Source organism: Coturnix japonica, chromosome 4, assembly GCF_001577835.2.
Source record: "Coturnix japonica isolate 7356 chromosome 4, Coturnix japonica 2.1, whole genome shotgun sequence".
NCBI classification, from domain to species: Eukaryota; Metazoa; Chordata; class Aves; order Galliformes; family Phasianidae; genus Coturnix; species Coturnix japonica.
This window is the reverse complement of record NC_029519.1, coordinates 66,061,919-66,082,832: the sequence shown is the minus strand read 5'-3', so window position 1 is coordinate 66,082,832 and position 20,914 is coordinate 66,061,919. Positions and strand designations below refer to the sequence as shown.

General features: G+C 36.7%; 1 long non-coding RNA gene across 1 annotated transcript in view; it reads left to right on the top strand.

Annotated features, from left to right (window-relative positions):
• The first annotated feature begins 14,800 nt into the window (after positions 1-14,800).
• Positions 14,801-20,914, top strand: part of LOC107313890 — a 61,414-nt gene continuing 55,300 nt past the window's right edge. The window contains exons 1-2 of the long non-coding RNA XR_001555247.2: positions 14,801-14,896; positions 20,046-20,090. This is a non-coding gene — a long non-coding RNA (uncharacterized LOC107313890). The remainder of the gene's footprint in view (positions 14,897-20,045; positions 20,091-20,914) is intronic.

Genomic DNA, 20,914 nt, shown 5'->3' with positions numbered 1-20,914 from the left:
CTTGCATAACCATCTCTAAATCTGTTCAGAAAAAGATTGTACTGTCATGAAATCCCAAAACTTAGTTCTCTAGTTTTGTGTTTCTTGTCTTAGTGGCTGTAACAAGAGTCTTGACTATTGTAATCTGTGTAGTAATGTCATGTCAAATCTGTGGAGAGAATCCAATGGAAGAAGTCTTGTAATTATTAAATCCAAGGAAAATTCTTATTATTATTACTGCCTTTGCTTCTAGGCAGGCTAAATGGGTGTTGCCTGTCATTTTAATTTCATCTGTGAGAGTGTGTTAAGGAGAGGAGGGCAGTAAATTTCACTCTCAAACTGACCTGTTGCTAATTCAAGGATTTATTTATTTATTTATTTATTTATTTTATTTTCCTTGAAGATGAAATTCCACAGAATCAGAAGAAAGCTGCCAAAAATGTGCTGGATTCATGCACGATATGGATGATTAAATATAATCCAAAGTTTGAACTCTCTATACTGTTCTTTCTTCTACCATTGGTAGGCAGTCCACTTCAGAAGTGGTTACAGTGCTGGGTCATTGGTGACAATTGTTATGAGCATGGCATGCAGATTCCTGTTTGTCACTGACAAAAATGCATAGCTAATAGTGGTGACTGTTGAAAAACAACTTTTTGTAGCTGAGAATTTGCTCTATCGAATAGTGTTATTGTGCTCTTTGCATCAGTTGTGGAAACATGGAAACAAATAGGAGCCATTAACTTTGAAGCAATCAATTTAAGATTGGAGAAGTTTTCAGTCACTGCTTGGTCTGCTGGAAAAAATAGTGGAATCTCTTTGAATCGATATCACTGGGAAGCTGATCTCCAGCTTTTCATAGAGATACCAGAAGTGCTGCTTCTCTGTGGAGGTTAGCTACACTTGTTGCCCATTTGCTTTGTTTAAATGGTATGTTTAATATTTATCACTGTGCTGTGAGTCTAGGGTAAGCTGCTATTATCTTCTACTCCAAAGCCTGTTTCCCTGCTCCATTCAAGTCCAGATGGTCAGAAAACTGGCAGAACTGCAGTTCTCTCTGCTCATAACACTGACATCTAATCCTCTGCTTTGCTGCTTTCAGTTCTAGTTGAAGCCTGGGCTACTGATTTTGCACTGCCTGAATTGTCTGCATTTATTTGAAGAGCTGGACAAAACTGTGGCTTTATTATCTTGGTGCTTTCTCATTTTATTCATGATCCTTGTGCTGATGAAGAGAAAGAGAATCACAGAACTGAGTTGATAGGACCCTTAGAAGTCATCTGGTCCAGCTGCCCTGAAATGAACAGAGACATCTACAGCTAGATCAGTTTGCTCAGAGCCCCACCAGCCTGACCTTGGATGTCTCTAGGGAGTGTCACCACTTCTCTGGGCAACCTTTTCTAGTGCTTTGCTATGCTTATTGTTATTTTTTTTTTCTTATATCTAGTCTAAATCTCCCTGCTTTTCATTTAAAAGCATTTCCCCAGTCCTATCACAATGGACCCTGCTAAAGAATCCACTTCTTTCTTACAGCCTTCCTTTGAATACTGAAAGGACTCTGAGTTCTCCTTGGAGCTTTCTTTCTCCAGGCTGCACAGCCTCAGCTCTCTCAGCCTGTACTGACAGGGGTGGTGTTCCACTTCTTGGATCATTTTTGCGATCCTCCTCTGGATGTGCTCCTACAGGTCTATGTCTCTCCTTTATCAAGGACTCCATGTGTGGATGCAGTATTCTGGTTGAGATCTCACCAGTGCAGAGTAGAGGGGCAGGATAACCTCCCTTGACCTGCTGGTCATGTTTCTTTTGATGCAGCCCAGGGCACAGATGGCTTTCTGGGCTATGAGTGCATGTTGCTGACTCTTGTCCAGCTTGCTATCTACAAGTGGTTATGTCACGGTTATCTAGAATGACGGTGGCTTCCAGCTCCTTCTGCTTGTTTCCCAAGCTGTGTGCATTCATGTAGAGGCATTTCATCTGGGCTGTGGGCTTTGTTGCCTTCTTGGGGGATAACTACTTTAATCCTTCAAAGTACTTCCCTTCAGCTTCCCTGTTGCCTTTTCCTATTGCCTCTTTATGTACTCCCTGTTTCACTGACATAAGATTTCAAGTTGCTAGTGTTCCTGGAACATCTTCTGGCAGCGGGCAAAAGGCCCATACTAATGAGCAGGTTTAGCAAACCTAGAAGAAAAAAAAGCATTTTTTTTTTTTTTAACCTGCAGAAATGCACATTGAAACAGTGTTCCTTCCAGATGAATTCTAGAACATCTGTATGTTGAGTTTTTTTTCTGAGAGGATCTTTTTAGATTCTCTAAATTTCTTGGCCAAATCTTTGTTTCATTCAGTGGCTGTGCCAGCTACTGAAAATGCATATTCAATAATGGAATATTCTAAATTACATCTATTCTTAAATCTAATTTGAAGTGTTGCAAGTTAAAGACTTGTTTTTATTCCTTCACATTCATAGTTAGAAAGGTCTCTCCATAGCTCTGGGAACTCAAAGAATTTAAAGCATACTCCATAAAAGGAAGAAAGTTTTAAATGTATGAAACACCTCAATGTACAAGATTTTTTTTTTGTCATTACTAAAAGTATCTACCTGTTGTAGCTGAAGAGCTTTGCAGACATTTTCTTAAACCTGAGTTCAATTTGAAATGGTACTTAGAAGATGACAGAATTGAGAAAAAACAAGGATTTAATGAACAACCTACTACAATACATCTCAAACATTTTATATAAAAATTCTGGCTTCATTCTGTTCCTCAGACTTATATATCTTGCTTCCATTCCATTGATTTATCCAGAATTTATTGCTTACCTACCTCCAACTTCTCCATCTTTGACTGTTAGATGTCGTGTTTCCTTCTTCCTCTCAAAGCATTTTGACACAGGTTTTAATATGGCCTGCTCTCTTCCTCCCTTGACCTTGATTCCTGTTTCTTTAAAGTAACAGTCAACTTCTGATGTGAAGCAGAAAATTTCAGAAGGAAGATAAGTAAGGCAGGGAGAAATAGAAGAGGAGATGCAAAGATTGAATGACATTTTCCTGGGATGTTTCCCATCATAATCAGCCTTAGAGGTACTTCTGTGAGGTCTAACTACAAAGTAAAATATAGGTGTGATTGTAACATACTAGGAATAAAACGAATATGCTTAAACATAGGTTGCTCTGAAAGTAATTTCTCCTACTTATTTCCATAGAAACTACAGCAGACACAAAAAATACAGTAACACTATTTGACAGAGCAAATTTGCAATCACAAAACACTATTTTTTTCAACAGAGTGACTACTGTTAGTTATACATCTTTGCCAGTGTTGAACAAAAGCTTGCATACTATGCTTGTAAAAACAACCAAACCTGTACCACAGCGGAGAAGACCTGCTGCCACCACAGATGGAACATGTCACCCACCTTTTCACTGTGCTCACAGCCATGGTTTGGGTTCCATAAATGTTCAGCAAGCATTGATGAATATCAGTGGGTGCTATATTTTTTCTGCATGGAGGAGTTCAATGACTCACCTTTTCTTCATACACACTTCCCTGTCAGGTGCCATTTTGTCAGATTTCCCCTTTGCTGCCATCTGTCACATAACAACAGAAAGTAACAGCATATTGATAGGAAGGTTCTGCCTCTACTTCCATTCCACCATCTATCTCTGTTATGGGCCAATATAATAAACAGGAGGCATTACTTTTGGAGCAACCCTTATATTTTCCCAGTTGCACATGCAACAACATGGGATAATTATCAAAAGAAAACTTCAAGAAAGTTGAAATTATATCGTTGCCAGTCTGTTGCTGCACCTCCATTGCTGTGTTACTGTGTATATTGAAGTTAGAAGAAATACACCCATATGCATCTCATTTTCTGATGTAATTTTTCCCACATAACTGAAAATCTTGATTTAAGTTCTCCACAATAGTAAACTGATAGTAGAGCACATGACGTGCTAGTAGTTCAACTCTCTGCTTATTGTGTCCAGTTTTGGAGATACAGTGATATGCCCTGTTTCTCTAGGGTGGGAGCTGCCAACCACAGGAGTTACCTGTCAATCCTTCTGGACTCCTTTGACTGGAAAAATGTTTTTGGCCCATTTGGAACCTCTTTAGTTTTTTGAGTATTTCTAAACAGTCCTTGAACTGTTTCCTGACTTCCAGAGATTTCTGAGCTTTTATATATGGTAAAGACATCCTGTTGGCAAACTTCATGGAACTGTTGAGTGTCAATCAAAAGTAAATGCTAGAATTAACTAGCTAGGCAGAAATCAGCTGAAAGATCAAAAACAATACTTAGCTTACCAATTCAAACTGCACCTGTGAAGAAAAGTTAGATTGCTTTATTTTTTGGAAAATGATACCATTTCTACAGAGTACTCTGCACTTTGTTTACAATCCTTTTAATCCTTCCCCAAGAGATTGGCTTGTTTATTGTCTTGTGTTTTCTTGTGCACTCATAATTTCAAATCTATTTAATTTCTTTCTCATATCCTTTTTAAATTTTATTTGCCACAAAAATTTATTCCACTTGGGAAATCTATTTTATTTTGGCTGTTTTTTTTTCACGACTGCTGCTTCAAATGGCTCTTCACATCCTTTTCGCTTCTTTGTTAAATGTAATTTATTTTTACATATTTACTGCAATTTTCCTCAGAAATTTAGAGAATTAAGCTTTTGTTTAATAACAGAAATGTAATGTTTCAAATTCAGGCTGTAACTGGGTTTGTGTGTTTGTCTGTAATAAAGCCCGAGACTGTGCTTAGATCCACTTCCCCTCTGCCTTTTTTTTTCTTTTCTTTCCTCCTTTTAACCTTGCAAGGGATACCAAATATAAAGCTTGCATTTCTACAAGGTTCTTTTTTTACCATAATGTGCTTATTTGGGATCAAATTTACTCTGTGTATCATCTCATACCAACACACCCCCTTCTGTATTATATGAGTTGTTAAGAGAAACCTGAAATACACTGTCGATTTAGTTGAGTTGTTTCCCATAGCACTGACATATGATGGTGTTCCTGCCTGGACACATGTGCAGGAACAACAGTCGTATTTCTGAATTAACCTTCTACAAACACATGTGAACAAGTAATAGAGCAATTATATCCTGCCTATATTCTAAATTCATACTGTTTTTAAAAGATATGTATCTCAGTAAATCAGAAATGGAAGAAAATAGCCTATGTGGCTTATTAGACTTTTTTTTTTTTTTAATACCCAAGTAAATATGCACCATGGTTTGCTCACAATAGAATGGGTATACACCAGTTATAGCAGTGCACATGGGGGTCCTTCAAGGTGCATTTTCTGATTTCATATGCTGGAAATACATGACTTGCAGGAAGAAGAAATTTTTTTCAGGAAATCATGATGATTAGCACCATAATTTTATTTCCTTATTTATTTTTAAGTCTCTCCTATTGTGTAGCCACTTTCAGCATATCATCGCTAAGTTGTCTTACTCTCAAACTCCAACAACTGCTGCAATTTTTGTGTGTTTTAATCAATGAAATGATAGGTAAATATTTAATTTTAAAGATAACCAGTAAGTTCTTCTTGAACTTATGATCCTGTCTGTGACTGTATAAGGTTTTAATGTATGATGTCAAAATCCTCTTATCTGTCAAGCATGAATGATGCATCTCTGTGAAACCTCTTTGGACCCATACTGTGATTGTAAGTGCTAGGAGGTTGCAGGACACTTCTGTGGATATACTTCACATAGCTGGGCTGTTTTTTACAAATGCATTAAAAATTAATGTAGACAAATGTGAAGCTTTATAGCACAGAAGCTTTATTTGCTTGGACATGTGTTTATTTTTTATTAATAATTTTTACCACACTACACATTTCTCTTAAAAATTTGAACTTTTAAAATGATTCATTGGACTTAGTAAATGTTGTTTCATATAAAACCAAGGGAACTCAGATTTACATTTCAGTGAAATCTCATCAGTAATGCATGAACTGGGCTTCAGAACTGACTTGTACAGGACCTTAAGTACCTTCTAAAACTCATCACCTTCTATAAGGAAACTGCAAAGAAGAACTTTTACTCCTTTCTTTCCCAAATCAGAGAAAATCTGGAGAAGGGTGATGAGGGCAATTATTGATCAGGAAAGATACTAAATGCTTGTTTTTAATTAACAGGGAACATCCTGATTTAGTTAGTTGTTATGAAAGCACAGCATAGCAAATACTGAACCTTGTGTTCTGATGCATAGAGTGCAAAAGTCATTGTGAACAGTTTTCATTGTGAGAATATGAATGGATAGATCCACTTCAAAGAAACCTGGAGATGGAAACAACCACACCAGCTCACAGCCTTTCTGAAAACTTCTTTCTAAAGCTCCTCAGGTATTTTCTTTGCTCTGTGAGGATTTGGGATTCTGACTCTGGTTTTAAAATGATTGTTTCATCTGATATGAAAATGGATTTTCCCATAAGCTTATGATAATCCACTGTCACTGTCTGTCTATTCCTATCTGAGACTCATTCCTAAACCATGGCCTGTTTTTATAATAAATAAACCGCTCACATCATCTACTACCGTACATCCTTTTGCATGCTAGCATAATGGTGTCTATCACTGCTGACCTTTATTATATTATATAATCCCGCTGAATAGGATCTTAAGTAGCATCAATGCTTTTCATTCAAATATAACTCCTCTCTTGTATAACATCCTAGGTTACCATTTCTCAGATGCAGACAATCTTCTGCAAGGATACAAAAACCTAGAAGATATGCCAAATTGTAATCAATAAGATGCGGTATGAAGGCAGAGAAATTAAAAAATTCAATGACAACTCTAAGCAGCTACTGTTGACATTAGAAATTCAAGGATTAAAATGGTATCTGCATTGAAATGCTAACAAGTGTGATGATTTAGACTGTGTGCCCTGTTTCTAATTATTATGCATAGCTTGCATATAGCGTAAGTAGTTGTAACCTTTGTGTGAAGAGCAAAGTCAGGAAATATTAATCCATGGGGAAACCATCACTTTTCTCTAACTTCCACATAGAAACTCTATCTCAAATGATAGCTCTTGTTCTCTAGACCGGGGGAAAAAATATCCACTTTGCTTTTGAATATCCCCTTTTATGCTGTGTGTGCATTAGTCAAATTGATTTCCATGAGAGTCCTCCAGGCTGAGTTATATAACACTATCATTCAGTGCATCTGCAAAGAGAACTGTAAGAGAATGAGAAATATTAGAAAAAAGACCTTCTGAAACTTGGAAGTAGCTACTTCGATAAAGCTGGGAAGACTTTAGACTGGAGAGCTGATATGCAGCTTTTCTAGAATGAAATTCTTTAGGGAAAGACAGGTTTTGAATTTCTATTTTTCTTGAAGCTTTGTGCTTTCCTCTCTCTTTTGGAAGGGCTACTCATCTGACAGTCTAAGCATTGAGCTCAGGGCCACCCAGGAAGCAGGAATGGACTGTAGGAGAAGGATACGACATGTACATCACCAAAGGTTTTACAAGAGCGCTTTTGGCAAAAAACCTGTCTATAATGTTTATGTGCAGGTACTGCTTTGTCAAATCTACTCTGTCTGCCTTTTGAATGACTCTGGTGCAACAAATCCTTGACATTTCTGTAACATGAATTGTATGCAGTAGTTTTACCTGAGTGGAACAAAATTCTGTCTTATTGCTGTAGTGTAAGAACCAGGAACTTCAAGGACAGAAATAACATGTAACTGATCACCAAGTGAAATTAAAGTCTTTCAGAAGGTAGCCATCTCCAGCTGGTTGTCTGACCGTGATCCTAGAAGCTGTGGGGTTGGACTTGATTATCTCTGGAGGTCCCTTCCAACCCCTATGATTCTGTTGTCCTTTTCTTCCGCCCAACTTTATGGTTACTTCATTGAGTGGTCATCTGTTTTTATTGCAATAACTTACTATACCTTCAATTAGATATCTATGTCTTGCCCTGATTTTCATATGTCTGCTCATAGCTTGGGTGTGTTTTTATTTTATTTATTTATTTTAATGCACATCAACATATAATGTGGTCATAGAGAGTATTTTGCAGTTGAATAATTTCTTCTCACTTGAACACATCCAAAAGGCTTCTATTGTTTTGGCTGTACTACCTTGGCCTGTTGGTCATACTACTTAATAAGAAACAAAGTGCTTATACTTGGAAATTTTCATTTTACTTAATGTTCTCGACTGTTTTCTCTATCTCATGTTATCCAGGGAGATGGATGAATTGCCATCCCTGGATGTGTTTAAGAGCTGTTTGGATGCTGTGCTCGGGGATATGATTTAGCAGAGGGTTGTTAGAGTTAGGGTACTGTGGTTAGGCTGCAGTTGGACCTGATGATCTTCAAGATTTTTTCCAACCTGGGTAATTATATGATTCTATGATGATTCTATGTATTTATTAATACACTGTTCAGTGTATTGTCTATTTGCAGTTGCATAATGCTGAGTTTTTGACAACGTTAAACCACTAGCAAACAGTGTCCTTTTATTTGGAGCCTACATTGTTCCCAGAAATGCAAGATTTTGATTACTGAGCCATTTCCTGTATTTAGCTTCCAAATCTTGCTTCATATTTAATTGTATGTTCAATTGCAGTATAAATAGTTATAGCTGATGAGAAAATACTTTGTCTTCTTTTAGCATTCTGGGCAAAAAAATGAAGCTTCACAGAGGTAATTTGATTTTTGGAGAACAAACAGTAAGGTGGTTTTGAGATCTGAGACTTGAATTAGCATACATTTCCCTTCAAAATTTCCCAGTTCTGGCTGTGCTACAGTACTTTTTTATTTTGAGCAAAAAGTGTATATAAAGTTCTGGGCTCAGACAATTCCCAGAATCTTACAGAATAAAGAATAGTTTCCTTGAACAACTCTAATAACTTGGCAATAACACTCATTTATAGTCAAGAAGGTAAAATGTATACAGCAGCAATAATAAAGAAAAATCAATGGAAATAAAAGCAGGAACCAAAGATTCACAGTACAGGTACAGAGTATATATAAAGAGCTACGTCTACCTTAGTTGTACCAGATATGATCTGAGCAAACAAAAGACCTCTTGAGCACTAACCCTCAAATTTATAGGCACTAGAAAAGAACTGGAAGGCTTTGATCCCTATAGGGCTACTTGAGATTTGAGCTGGACCTGATGACTGCCAGAGTGAGCTAATTCTGCAGGATGGAAATGCTGAGCTTTGGGGGAGGAAGAAGTATGCTTGAGAAGGAGAAAATATTTTATGGCTCAGCTTGTATTACTCTGTATCCTGTATTTTAAAAGCATATCAATAACTCAAGGACCGAATCTGTAGCTGTGCCAGCAAAATCAGTGCAGTGTCCTCAAACAGAACAGGATGGTCTTTGCAACACAGAAAAATAAGCACACATTAAGGAAATTCAGGATCTTGGCAATTTTCACTATGTTTTATTCCTGTCAGTTACTTTGTTATATTTTCATTGTTCATCTTTTTTCCTTGTGACTCCTTTAGGTCAGGCTACAACTGTAGATTTTTATTGGTGCTATTCATTAAATTGAAAACCAAAATATATGTTTAACATTGCCATACACATTTCCTATCTCAACACATGCAGGTAGTTGCCTGCATTAAAAATAATAATAATAATAAAAGAATGCTCCTGAGGTGAGATTTGATACGTTAAATTTCAGCTTGTAGTAAATTTTTACAGCTGAGTTATAAACCTCTGGGAAACAGTGGGTTGGGTTATCACAGAAATGCTAATACAAACCAGACTCCAACAGTGATGTTGTATAATAAACATCATTAAGTTTCCATCCTCACAGAACACTTGGTGTACAGAATATTTACATTTATAGTACTATAGTGTATCTTAGAGTATCCCTCCAGGTAACAGTGAAATGATAGTTTCATGAGGAAAATTATGTGACATTATTTTAATATACCCAAGCTGATTTTAGCTCGGAGAAGCTCAGGAGCAGGATTGTCATAATGCTTCCCTATATTAGCCTAGAAAACGCTCAACCCCTTTTAACTATTAGTTTGGTGGTTTCTCAGAGAATAGGAAGAATTCAGAAGACTTTTTATCCCTCTGGCTTCTACAGTAATTATATTGTACAAGGAAGGTTTTTTGTTGAAATAAATCTAATATTCCAACATGCTTTATATGAGGTTTAAATATGAATGGGGTTTTCAGTGCAAATTTGCTACTTGTTCATATGTTGACTGATTTACACATGCAGGTTTTATGCTTGGTGTCTTTTACTCTTAGATGCCAGTGGACAATTTATTTGCACTCTAATCATAGCAGGAGAAAATGTAAAGAGAAAATCATTACATGGTTTGGAAGGGAATTTTTAGAACCATGGATTTAGAATTCATGACAAGGATTAGAAAGAAAATAAATAAATAAATAAAAAATGAGACCATGCTCATATTTCTTGGAGGATGGATATTACAGCAAGAAAAACCAGTGATGAGAGAGAAGAAAGACTCAAAGTCAATAAGGAACAGAAATGTTGTGTGAAGCCACTTGCAGCATTTGAGCATAATGAATTGTTCCCTGGCATTTTTGTTCAAACAGTTCAGCACAGCCATGTTATTCCTCTGCTGTGCAGTTGCCTAAGGGAGAATACCCACTTTGGTTCTATGGAAGTGCATGTGGATTCACCTGAAGAGAGTAAGAAGAAATTTTTTTATGCTATTGAATGCTTTTTAGATGGTTAGAATGTGGGGATTAATTTTGGTTATGATTTTCAAGGGTCACTGCTGCGAATGAACCCTGTAAGCTGCTCAAGAAAATATATAAAGTACGTGCCTTGTACATGACTGATAGGTGTGAATGCTCTGACACCAAGTGTTTTCTTCTAGGTATAATGTTCCAAGTGGGAGTCCCATCTGAAAGGTCTTTTGTCTTCAGAATGCATGTGGAAAGGAACTACAGATTGCCATTAGAGGTGATGAAAGGGCCATGGCAAATCTTTTGCTCTAAAAATATGGTTTTTTTTTTTTTTTTTTTTTTTTTTGTTTTTTGTTTTTTTTTTCCTTCCAGAATACATCTGGGAAAGCTATTTTGTAGCATTCCACTGCAATAGTAATTTACGGGAGCTATGATTGTATCCCTGCAGTGCTTTGTTTGATCTAAAACACACAGCAGCTACCAAGTACTCTTCTGTAGAGTGCATGCAGCTATAAGAGAATGACATTTGAATTAATTAATCTGTGGAAATACTGTTAGAGAGGAAGAGACTAATGCTGAGGACTTGACAGATTCTACTTGCTTTTTGAAAACACTTTCATGACAACAGATTCCAGCAACAGGCATCAGTACCAGCAAACCACCCCGCTAATCTGTTCTGTTATGTTTCTCAGCATTCAAAGAGCAATCAGATATTTTCTGTTGAAATGACTCTCATTTTAAATTAAGAACAACAAAGTAAGAACAAAAATAAAGCTCCATCAGAGAGTATATATTTTTTTTCCCCAGAGCATTCACTGAAATGAAAATGATTGCCAGCCTTTATAGACAGCTGTAGCTTTTTAGAAGCATAGCTCATGACAGCACCAACATATGTAGGAACCTAATGGCAGTAAGTTTTACAGTAATATATAGATTTTCCCACTTAAAAAAAACTTGCTCTAAACAGTGTTATTCGAGGCTTCATCCTCTCAGGGTACTGAACTTTGAGATTGTCTCCTTTTCCCAGTGAGAGCACCTTCACAAAGAGCACGTAGGACCATCTATTTGAAAAGCATGACTGATGTTTCTGTTTAGGAGGATGCGGTTTAGGACGCTGTTACTGTTTTTGGAGTTGGGTGCTTCTCCCAAGCGTATGGGATGTATATGTGGTGAGGCTGGAAGTTACTGTCTACAGAACAATCTCAAAGCTCAGGTTTGCTTTTAGATGTGGAGACTGTAAGCCAGCTGTCACAGTGGCTGAAAAATATCAAAACAAACAAACAAAAACAACTGAGAAATAAATCTGATCTTATTACTGAGTTACTTATTTTATTGTGACTAGATTTTGTCATTTACAAATGAAGAATAAAATAGAACTTTTTCCACTGATACATATACATAATCTGGATGATTCTCTTGAGAAATGGTATACACCATCATTTTCATACAATTCATTATTTGGCCAGACAAACTATAATGGTAAACATTTGTTATTTTAACAATTTTTGAAAGATTTGCTTTTGCTTAAGGTTATGAATGGAGAAAAAAAGAGTTAAAATTCAGAGACACACGGAACTTCAAGGGACTTTCTGCATCTTTGGCTGCCCTGACAGCTGCTGGAAAAGTAGCATGGTGAGCCTTAGGCAAACCAGGAGGCTCATGGAATGCATGAAAGATAACTTCTTGAGGCCAGTAGTAGACATCCCACTAAGGAGCAGTCTGTACTGGAGTCATTGTGGACTGATTAGTGTTTCATGGTTTTTCATTGGTATTCCACATCATAACATCATTCAGCGCACTGTGAGTTTTTTTTTTTTCTTCCCCCCCTTTATCTCATTGCCACTGTTTTCCTCATCCAGGCCTATCTCCTTGTCTTTTCCTTAACTCTTCCCCCTGCCAGTCTTTCCTGGGGTTTGGATTAGTGAGTCTTTTCACCCCCTTGTCAAGGAAACCAGGCTGAAATGTGACATAGTGATATCAGGATTGGATGCTGACTTGGCTATAGCGAGCATGAAATACTCCTGGGGTATATGGGACAGATAAAGAGTAAAATCAGGATGCTACATTTCAGGAAAGCCATCTTCCATCTCTTCAAGGAGTTAGCCAACAACCTCCCTGTGAATCTGCCCTCAAGGAAAAGTGAGCAAAGCAGCACTGACATATTTTTGTGGAAGTTTCCTTAGGGCACAAGAGCTATCCATCACCAGGTAAAGGAAGTCAGGAAGGGACTGGCATCACTGAAGCAGGACCAGAACTGGAGAACAAAAAGGATATGCACAGGCAGTGGAAGCACTGACAGGTACCCCAGGAAGAGTACAGGGATGCTGCTGTAGGGAAGGCCAAGGCCGAGTGGGAACTGAATTTGGCAAGAAGTGTGAAGAACAAGAAAGGCTTTTACAGGTGTGTCAACCAGAAAAAGAAAGTCCAAGAAGATGTACCCTCCTGTGAGCAGACTGTGAGACTGTACAGGCAGACTAGTAATAAATGACAAGGAGAAAGCTGAGGTACTCAATAAATCTTGTGCCTGAGTCTTCACTGGCCACTGTTCTTCACACACCCCTGGAGTGGATGGTTTGGAAGGTGGGGAATGAGTCAACAATGACCTTTGCTGTAAGCAAAGATCAGGTTTGTGACCTCCTGAGGAACCTGAACATCCACAAACCTATGGGCCCTGACAATATGCATCCCAGAGTCCTGAGGATATTAGCTGATGTAGTCATCAAGCCTCAACCAATGATACTTGAAAAGTCACGCTAGTCAGGTGAAGTCCATTGTGACTGGGAAAAGGTAATGCCACAGCCATTTTTAAGACAGGTAGAAAGGACAACCCAGGAAACTACTGATTTGTCAGCCTCGCCTCTGTGCTGTGTTTTGGATTCTCCAGGTATGGAGTTTTTGGAAGCATCTGCCCCTGCCTCATGTCAATGTACATTATTGTGAACAGCAGAGGAAAGACTTCCACAGCACAGTGGAATCCCACAACAGCCTCTATTCAAAAAGTGTCAGGCAGTAGATAGTTAATAAATAGTAAGAGAATCCAGAATATGAAAGTTAATGTAATTACTTCTACAAAAGAGACCTCTGGAAATGTTAGTTGTATTTTTGGAAGTAAGGTTGTCAACAGTAATGGGCAATTCTGAACGGCATTGTTACATATCCAGGGTCAATGGGCCACAACTTGATCTTTTTCTATCTGTATAATTAAAATTTTTGCACTTACACATATTGGTTCCATACTCTGCTCTCCTTTCTTGCACTCACATAGAAAAGAGCGTTTTTTTTTGTCGGAAAGTAAAAGGGTGCACTGGATCTGTGATGGGCTCAGGTTGCTTGAGCACTGCAACTTGAGGTTCTTAATTACTTTAAAATTTGTTGGGGCCAAGAATGCATCTCTGTTGATTTGTTGAGTAAGAGAATTCTCTAAGAAAATTCTTTCATAAAGACATGCTTAATTAACTATGACTATTGAAAGTCACTGCCTTATAAGTTGCATCAGTTCACATTTTTTTTTCTTCTTTTTTTTTCTCCATCATAAGTAACAGGAAGACAATCATATCGAAATTTTGTCAGAGACATAATTTCCTTTTTCTCTTTACTGCTATGTATTCACTGATTTCTCTGCCTCTTCAGGTGGTGCCTGTAGTAGAACAGCTTGTGTTTTTCCTTGCTTACCTTTCTATCCACAAGCCTTCACCAAATAAAACAGTGACATAGAGAGAAATATTATAATTGCTAACACATAGTTTCTTTTCAGGCCTCTCTGCTTTCATTTCTCTTGCCACATAAATTTCTCAAGGGAAAAAATGCTAGGTAGGAAGAATGTTTGATCTTGGGTTCTAGTGCTAAGCAGATGAAACATGAGACAACTACTTTGCTTAATTCTTTACATAAAGTCTATTAACTGCAATGATCTTTTCAGAGTCATTAAGTTGTATTATTAAAGTCAGTTAGTAATTCAGTTTGTAGTAGTTGTTTTTTCTAATTTAATCTTTTATTTTTTTTTTCCCTATGGCATATTTTTTTCTTAGCTGGTTTTCTCTTGCTTATTTGCTTTTCTACATTATAAAAATATGTAATAGTTTGGAATACTTTGAGAACAAAAATAAATATGAGCTGGAACAATTCAGTATCAGAATTTTCTTTTCCTGTTGTGACTTAAGCTCTGAAAGAAGAAATAAACCTCTGGATGCTGTGGACTCATGCTCATAACAACTGAGTGAAAATTCACTTATACTGTTGAGCATCATGGAACACTGCACCACACAACACAGGTAAGAATTAAAAATTTTAAGGGAGTAGCCTTTTGGACTTATATTCTGTCTTCACATATGTTGCAAATTGCCCATCCCCCTAAAAAAAAAGAAAAACACAAATCTCCCCAACAGGAGTCTGCAGGAAGTAGATTCTCCTTCATTTGCCTCTTTTTTTTTTCTTTTTTTTTTTTTTTTTTTTTTTTTTTTTTTTTTGTTGGTTTATGCCTCAGTTTGTCTTTCATGACAAATGCAAAGCTGATACTCTTTACAAGTTTGATGTCATTTACTATTCTGGAGACAATCTGAAATCTTTGGAATGACTTTTTCAGAAGCATAGTATTTGAGTATGAAAATTAAATGTGTACATTACTTCTTAAACAAATTCCTCTAAACTATTTATTATGCCTTTGTCAACAAAATACTAACAAGTGAGCTCAACTTTGCAGCCCAATGTACAGCTAGTCTTGTGTGGAGGCATGCTAAACAGAGAAAAGGGGAAACAGATGTTGAAGTTTTATTGAAAATCTTTCCTGGAAATTTTCTCAGGTTTGACATAGAGAGGGGGAATGGAGGAAAAGAGGTATTTGTTGCAGACAGGGCTTTCTGCAAAGCAAAGAGGGCACTGAACTATAGGACTGAGGATCTTCCTATAAATGCTAGTCCTATTACAGGCTTGCAAGATAAATCTTGAGATATAGGTATATTATCTTTTATTTTTCTGGCTAGATGTGGGCTGACATATTTCTTAGAGTGATTGGAAAATTGTGCAAGGATGAACTGCTGAATGTAGGCTTTTCTATGCGTATCACCTTCATCAACTGCAAAAATTTTGTGATGGCTGAAAGGCTTCGACCTCCAATGAAGAGTACTGCAGCTGATGTTACACAATGTGAAAAAGCTTTTTCTTTCTATCTAGTACAGATCTTTGTCATCTTCCTACCTATTATCACTGGAGTTCTGTAAATACCACCTTGGTAGAATACTACATTTTTAGATTTTATATATTCCATTTTGTCTGTGGATGTGTGAGGTGTGATGTGGGTTGTTTTTTTGAGGGGGAGGGGTGAAGAGGCTTGTTGGTTTTGTAAGACCCTCAACACCTACTATTCCTGATTCTTCCATTTCCAACTGGTACATCATAAATGGCATTCAATATACAATGTTTTGAGCACTATGAAGACTAATATCAGAGAAGACCATGGATTTTATACCCAGGAGCAGTGTTCTCAGTTATTATGATGGCAGAGGCATGTGCAATACATTTCTAAGTACTTCAGAGACTAAAGCTGACCCTTTCTGGGATAACTTGCTGAAAGGTCCCTCTAGTGTCAGTTTGTCAGCGTAGTTTTCTTTCTGAAACCTATAATTGAGAATGGAAAAAAAAAAAAAAAAGCATTTTCAGGAACTCCTAGAGAAATGCAAGTACTAAACTTAAGGTAGCAGTGAGCAAGGTTGTAATTGACAGTGGAGAATGACTTCAGAATAAATTGATTTTTAAAGCCAGCAGTTTTATAGCGCTCTTCCTCAAGATAGTAAAGACGTGGTGCAGGTTACAGAAATTCTATCATAGCAATAAAATCTTTATAAAAATATTTGAAAACATCTTATTTTTATAGAAATATAGCTGTGTAAAATCTAGTGCCAAGTGAAATATCTAAAGCTATTTTAAATGTGACATCCAGCTCACAGTGCTGTCAGTGCAATGCACGTACTCAAAGACAAGTTTATATTTTTGAACAGTGCATATTTTTAATTAGATCTAGTTCCAAATTTCATATCCAAGTTGGTAAATAGGTACTGTCTGTGAGACTGCAGACGTCTCTTTATATTTTTGGGAAAAAAAGTGGGGCTGTCTGCCATTAATCCTGAATTAGAAATGATTTGCTCACTCCCATGTGATCAGTTACCTTTGTTGATTGAATGCCTTCAGAGTGATTTTCATGAATAAATTAACACAGATACAGTGATATCCCTTATTACTTATGCTTCCAGTTTAGTGGTAATGCAGGAAACTTAAATCAAGTGCCTATTTTGGTTTTCCATCAGGAGATTGAATCTCCATTTCCTATACTGTAGACAGTATCTCTAGCCCTAAATCTCCTGGCTTCTCTGAGTCAAAATAGCATTTATATCTCCATGGTTATGATCATAAATATTATTCCAGAATTGAAAAATATTTCCTTTTAATCTTTCCCATTGTTGGATGGACAAAGGAAGAGAATATTCTCTGTGAAATGTGCTAGTAATACTGAAACCCTGGTTGTCCACTTACTTTTAAACTTCAGCAATATCTTTGTGGTAGAAAAGTGTCAACTGTCTTCTGCATATATCAGAGAATTATTGGACCCTTAAAGGCCACCTAGTCCAGCTCCTCTGCAAATGAACAGAAACCCCTACAGCTGAATCCAGCTTCTCATAACCTGGTCCAGATTGACTTTGAGTGCCTTCAGAGATGGGGCATCCACAATATCTCTGGACAATCTGTTCCAGTGCTTCACTGTCCTTACTGTAAAAAAAAACATTTTCCTTATATGTTTTATCCTTATATATATCTCAACATTCAACAAACCTTAATTAATTTCATCACTCTCTGTTATTCATTGTATTTTTGTAATTGTTTTACATCCTCTCTGACTAAAGGTAGACTCCTAAACTGGTAAGGAGACTGTGATTTTCAAAACCTTTGTGTGACTCAATCAATTTGTATTAAATTAATTCAGACTTTTAAATTTTTTAATACAGGCCAGAGCACTTTTGAATGCTTTGGGCAATAAAACAACTAGTAACACCATAGCTAATAGATGCTCTTGTGGCTGAGAAACAACAACAACAACAACAACAACCACCACCAAACTACTAAGAGCACAATGTATAATTCAACTATAAAAACAGAAAAAAAATCTATTAAAATATATGTTCAACATATATCTTATAAACAATTAGGTGTTAGGTATTCACTGAATAAGGGGGTAACTCTTCATCTTTGAAAAAATCTCTGATACTCTTTTAGCGTGACATCCAGAACCTCTTGAGAGGAGTAAACTGAAAATAAACTTCATGGTCTGTATTTCATGGTCTGTATTTCAGTAGTCTTGTTTCTGAAAAAAATAGACAAAGGAAATATTGTTTCTCTTGTCTTGAAGACTAATGAAGGAGTTTTGGAAAAGTCATCTTCAGTTCAGGAAATAATGTGTTGCTTTGAGTTCCCATCATTTCATGCTGAGAATAGTTATAGGGCAGAATCAGACTACTAAGTTGATCTACTTTAGTGTTACTATTTTGGTTTTCTTTACTCAAGGTGTTTTTTATGACTCTGATGATAAATGGACCTTGTCCCTACTTTCTCAAGGGAATGGATGCTTTTTTGTGCTTTGCTGACATTGTGGAAATATAGACGGGAGTTAGCCATTAAGTAGGATTTGCCCATCATAAGTTTGGCAGCTAAAATCATGAGTTTGGCAGGTAAAACAGCGAATCTTTAAGCCTTAGAGGCTGTGTACTTTGAAATCACTCCTCAGTTTATTTCTGTTCAGGCATTTTCAAAAGGTCATCTGTTGTAGTTGATGTATGTTTCTCAGGAAAAAATAATTATAACAGCTGCTTAAGCAGACGTCTGGTGACTGCTGTATGAAAATTATATGAAATTATATGAAAACTAATGCAGTATTACAGAAATGCTATAGCTACAGTAGTAATATATTTTTTACTCTTCAGCACTTAAAATTTAGAAGAGATGAATTTATACCTCCAATTCTGATAAGAGCCTAATATTATACAACTGAAGCCATTTTCTGTATTTTCTTTTGTATTTAGCTTATCTTTTTAGAATGCCCTGATGGTTGTGCTTATAGTTCAGTAGGCAGACACATTCTGGGAATGACTGGGTATTTCTGAGTACAAATAATGAATTGAAGAAACTTTAATCCATGAACTATTGCTCAAATTCTGTATCAGGTAGAGAGCTGCTGAAACTGTGTATTTCATGCACTGCAAACCATGAAGAAGGACCCTTCGAATAAGTTTGCTCATATACAAGAAATTGCCTACAGTCTGGCTACTCAGCAGAAGGCCAAGTCTTGCATTTGTGTTTAAATGTACTAAGAAATTGTATGATTTATTTCCAATTAATTCTATCACTAGAAAAGCTTGTTTCTTTTTTTAGGGAAAGATGAGGGAGATGGTAGTATTGCAAGGAAGTAGGTTAATTTTTGCATTCAGTTTGATGAAAAAGGGCAGTTACTACTACAGATGACCACAGCACACTGAACAAACTTGTACAAGGCTTTTGGTTTGTAAATAGTATAGGAGGAATATTAGAAGGGGCCAAGATGACCTTGGAATGAAATTAGATTCTGAAAGACATCTACTAACAAACTGCTGCTTGAATTCTGTCAGCTGCTTTGCTTCCAGTCCACTTTCCAGTTGATGGGCATCAGTAGCTCAAAAATCTCTGTCAGAACTGATTGTAAGTGCCCCTTATTAACAGCCACAGTAAAAAGAGTGAGACACTGAATGGTGCCCTAGGACCAGATATCTCTACTCTCCAAAGATGACCATCTTGGTAGATGCTGAAGAGTAATAATTTAGTGATTATGTGTGTGCTATCTGATGTGAGGAGCAAAGTGCCTCAGGCTGTGGCTCTGTGAAATGGTAGATCTGGCTTGTGAGTAGAGAACATGAAATGAAAAATTGCTCAAAAGCAAAGCACAGAAACAGTACCAGCTCACTCTGCTGTCTCAGCAGTTCTTGTTCAGTCATTTAGCATCTGTACTCCCACAGCAGGCATAGATTTGGCATAAGTATTGTATTACTTGTTGTGTGGGTGGCTGGAAAACTATGTAATTGTGTGTTTGCACTTGATCCAGGTCACGTTTATTCTGCCCGTGGTTCAGACAATACATATATTTAGTATCAATGAATGATGAACCATGCCTATAGTGTCCAGCACCCTTTCACCATGGTACTTAAAGTTAGTATGTTTTGTTTCATTAATATGAAATAGCAGGGTTATTTTAGACTCAGTAGCTGAATTTTCTTCATTTATATCTTTCCTGTAGAGAAGGCTGATATACTTTCAACTAAAAATGTAGAATATAAATAGAATGTTACTGTTTAGATTTTGATTTTTTTTTCAATATTTTTATTTTTCCCTTGTTTTTAATTTCAGGGGAAATCTCTCCCTCTACCACTTCACCTACAAAAGATGGGCAGGGTAAGTAGTAAAAATGAGTTCTGAGTTTTTCTTTTTCTGAAGGGAAAAAAGAAGGGAATCCTAGGAGAGGAATTAAAAATAGTAAGAATCTTCTTTCCATCTACCTTGATTCAACAGATGAAAATATTACTTAGAGCACACTTTTGATCCAACACAATTTTTTTTTTTTTTTACAAAAATAAATTCATTTTGAAAGAGCTTCTATAAAATAATTTTATTTATTATCAATAATTCTTGTGTCTCCTGTAATGTTTCAAACAGGAGTTGTTCATTTGGTAGAGCATATTCTTTTAGGAACATCAAGGACAACAAAGACCTGAGCTCAAATTCACCGTCATGAATATAACCTATTAGTGTAATTGGTGGAAGTGCAAAATGGAATAACATAGCACAGTTTAGGACATAATCCAACAGTACCAATCCTGCAGATACTGTGTGAAGTCCTGCCGCAAGACAGCTCTGGCACTCTTTTGATACATTTGAGAAATTCAGGACATTATCGCTTATTTCAAGGAAAATGTTATAGTGTATGTAACTATTGATTGCATAAGGGTCACTATTTTGCTTATGTAGCCATTGAGCTATTAGTATTTGATTCTTTATTCTACAAAGGCCTTTGGGATGCAGCTACTTGTCTGGTGCTGTTCCATTTAATTATTTCAAGATCAGCTTTTTTTTTTTTTTTTTCTTTCCTGGGAAATGATTAATTAAAAAAAGCCCACACATACTCAACTTTATTTGCATCACTGGATATTGTTGTCAGTGTTTCCTGGGGTGACAGAGGTTAAGATTTGCCACTGATCCTGGAGTTTTGATTATTTACT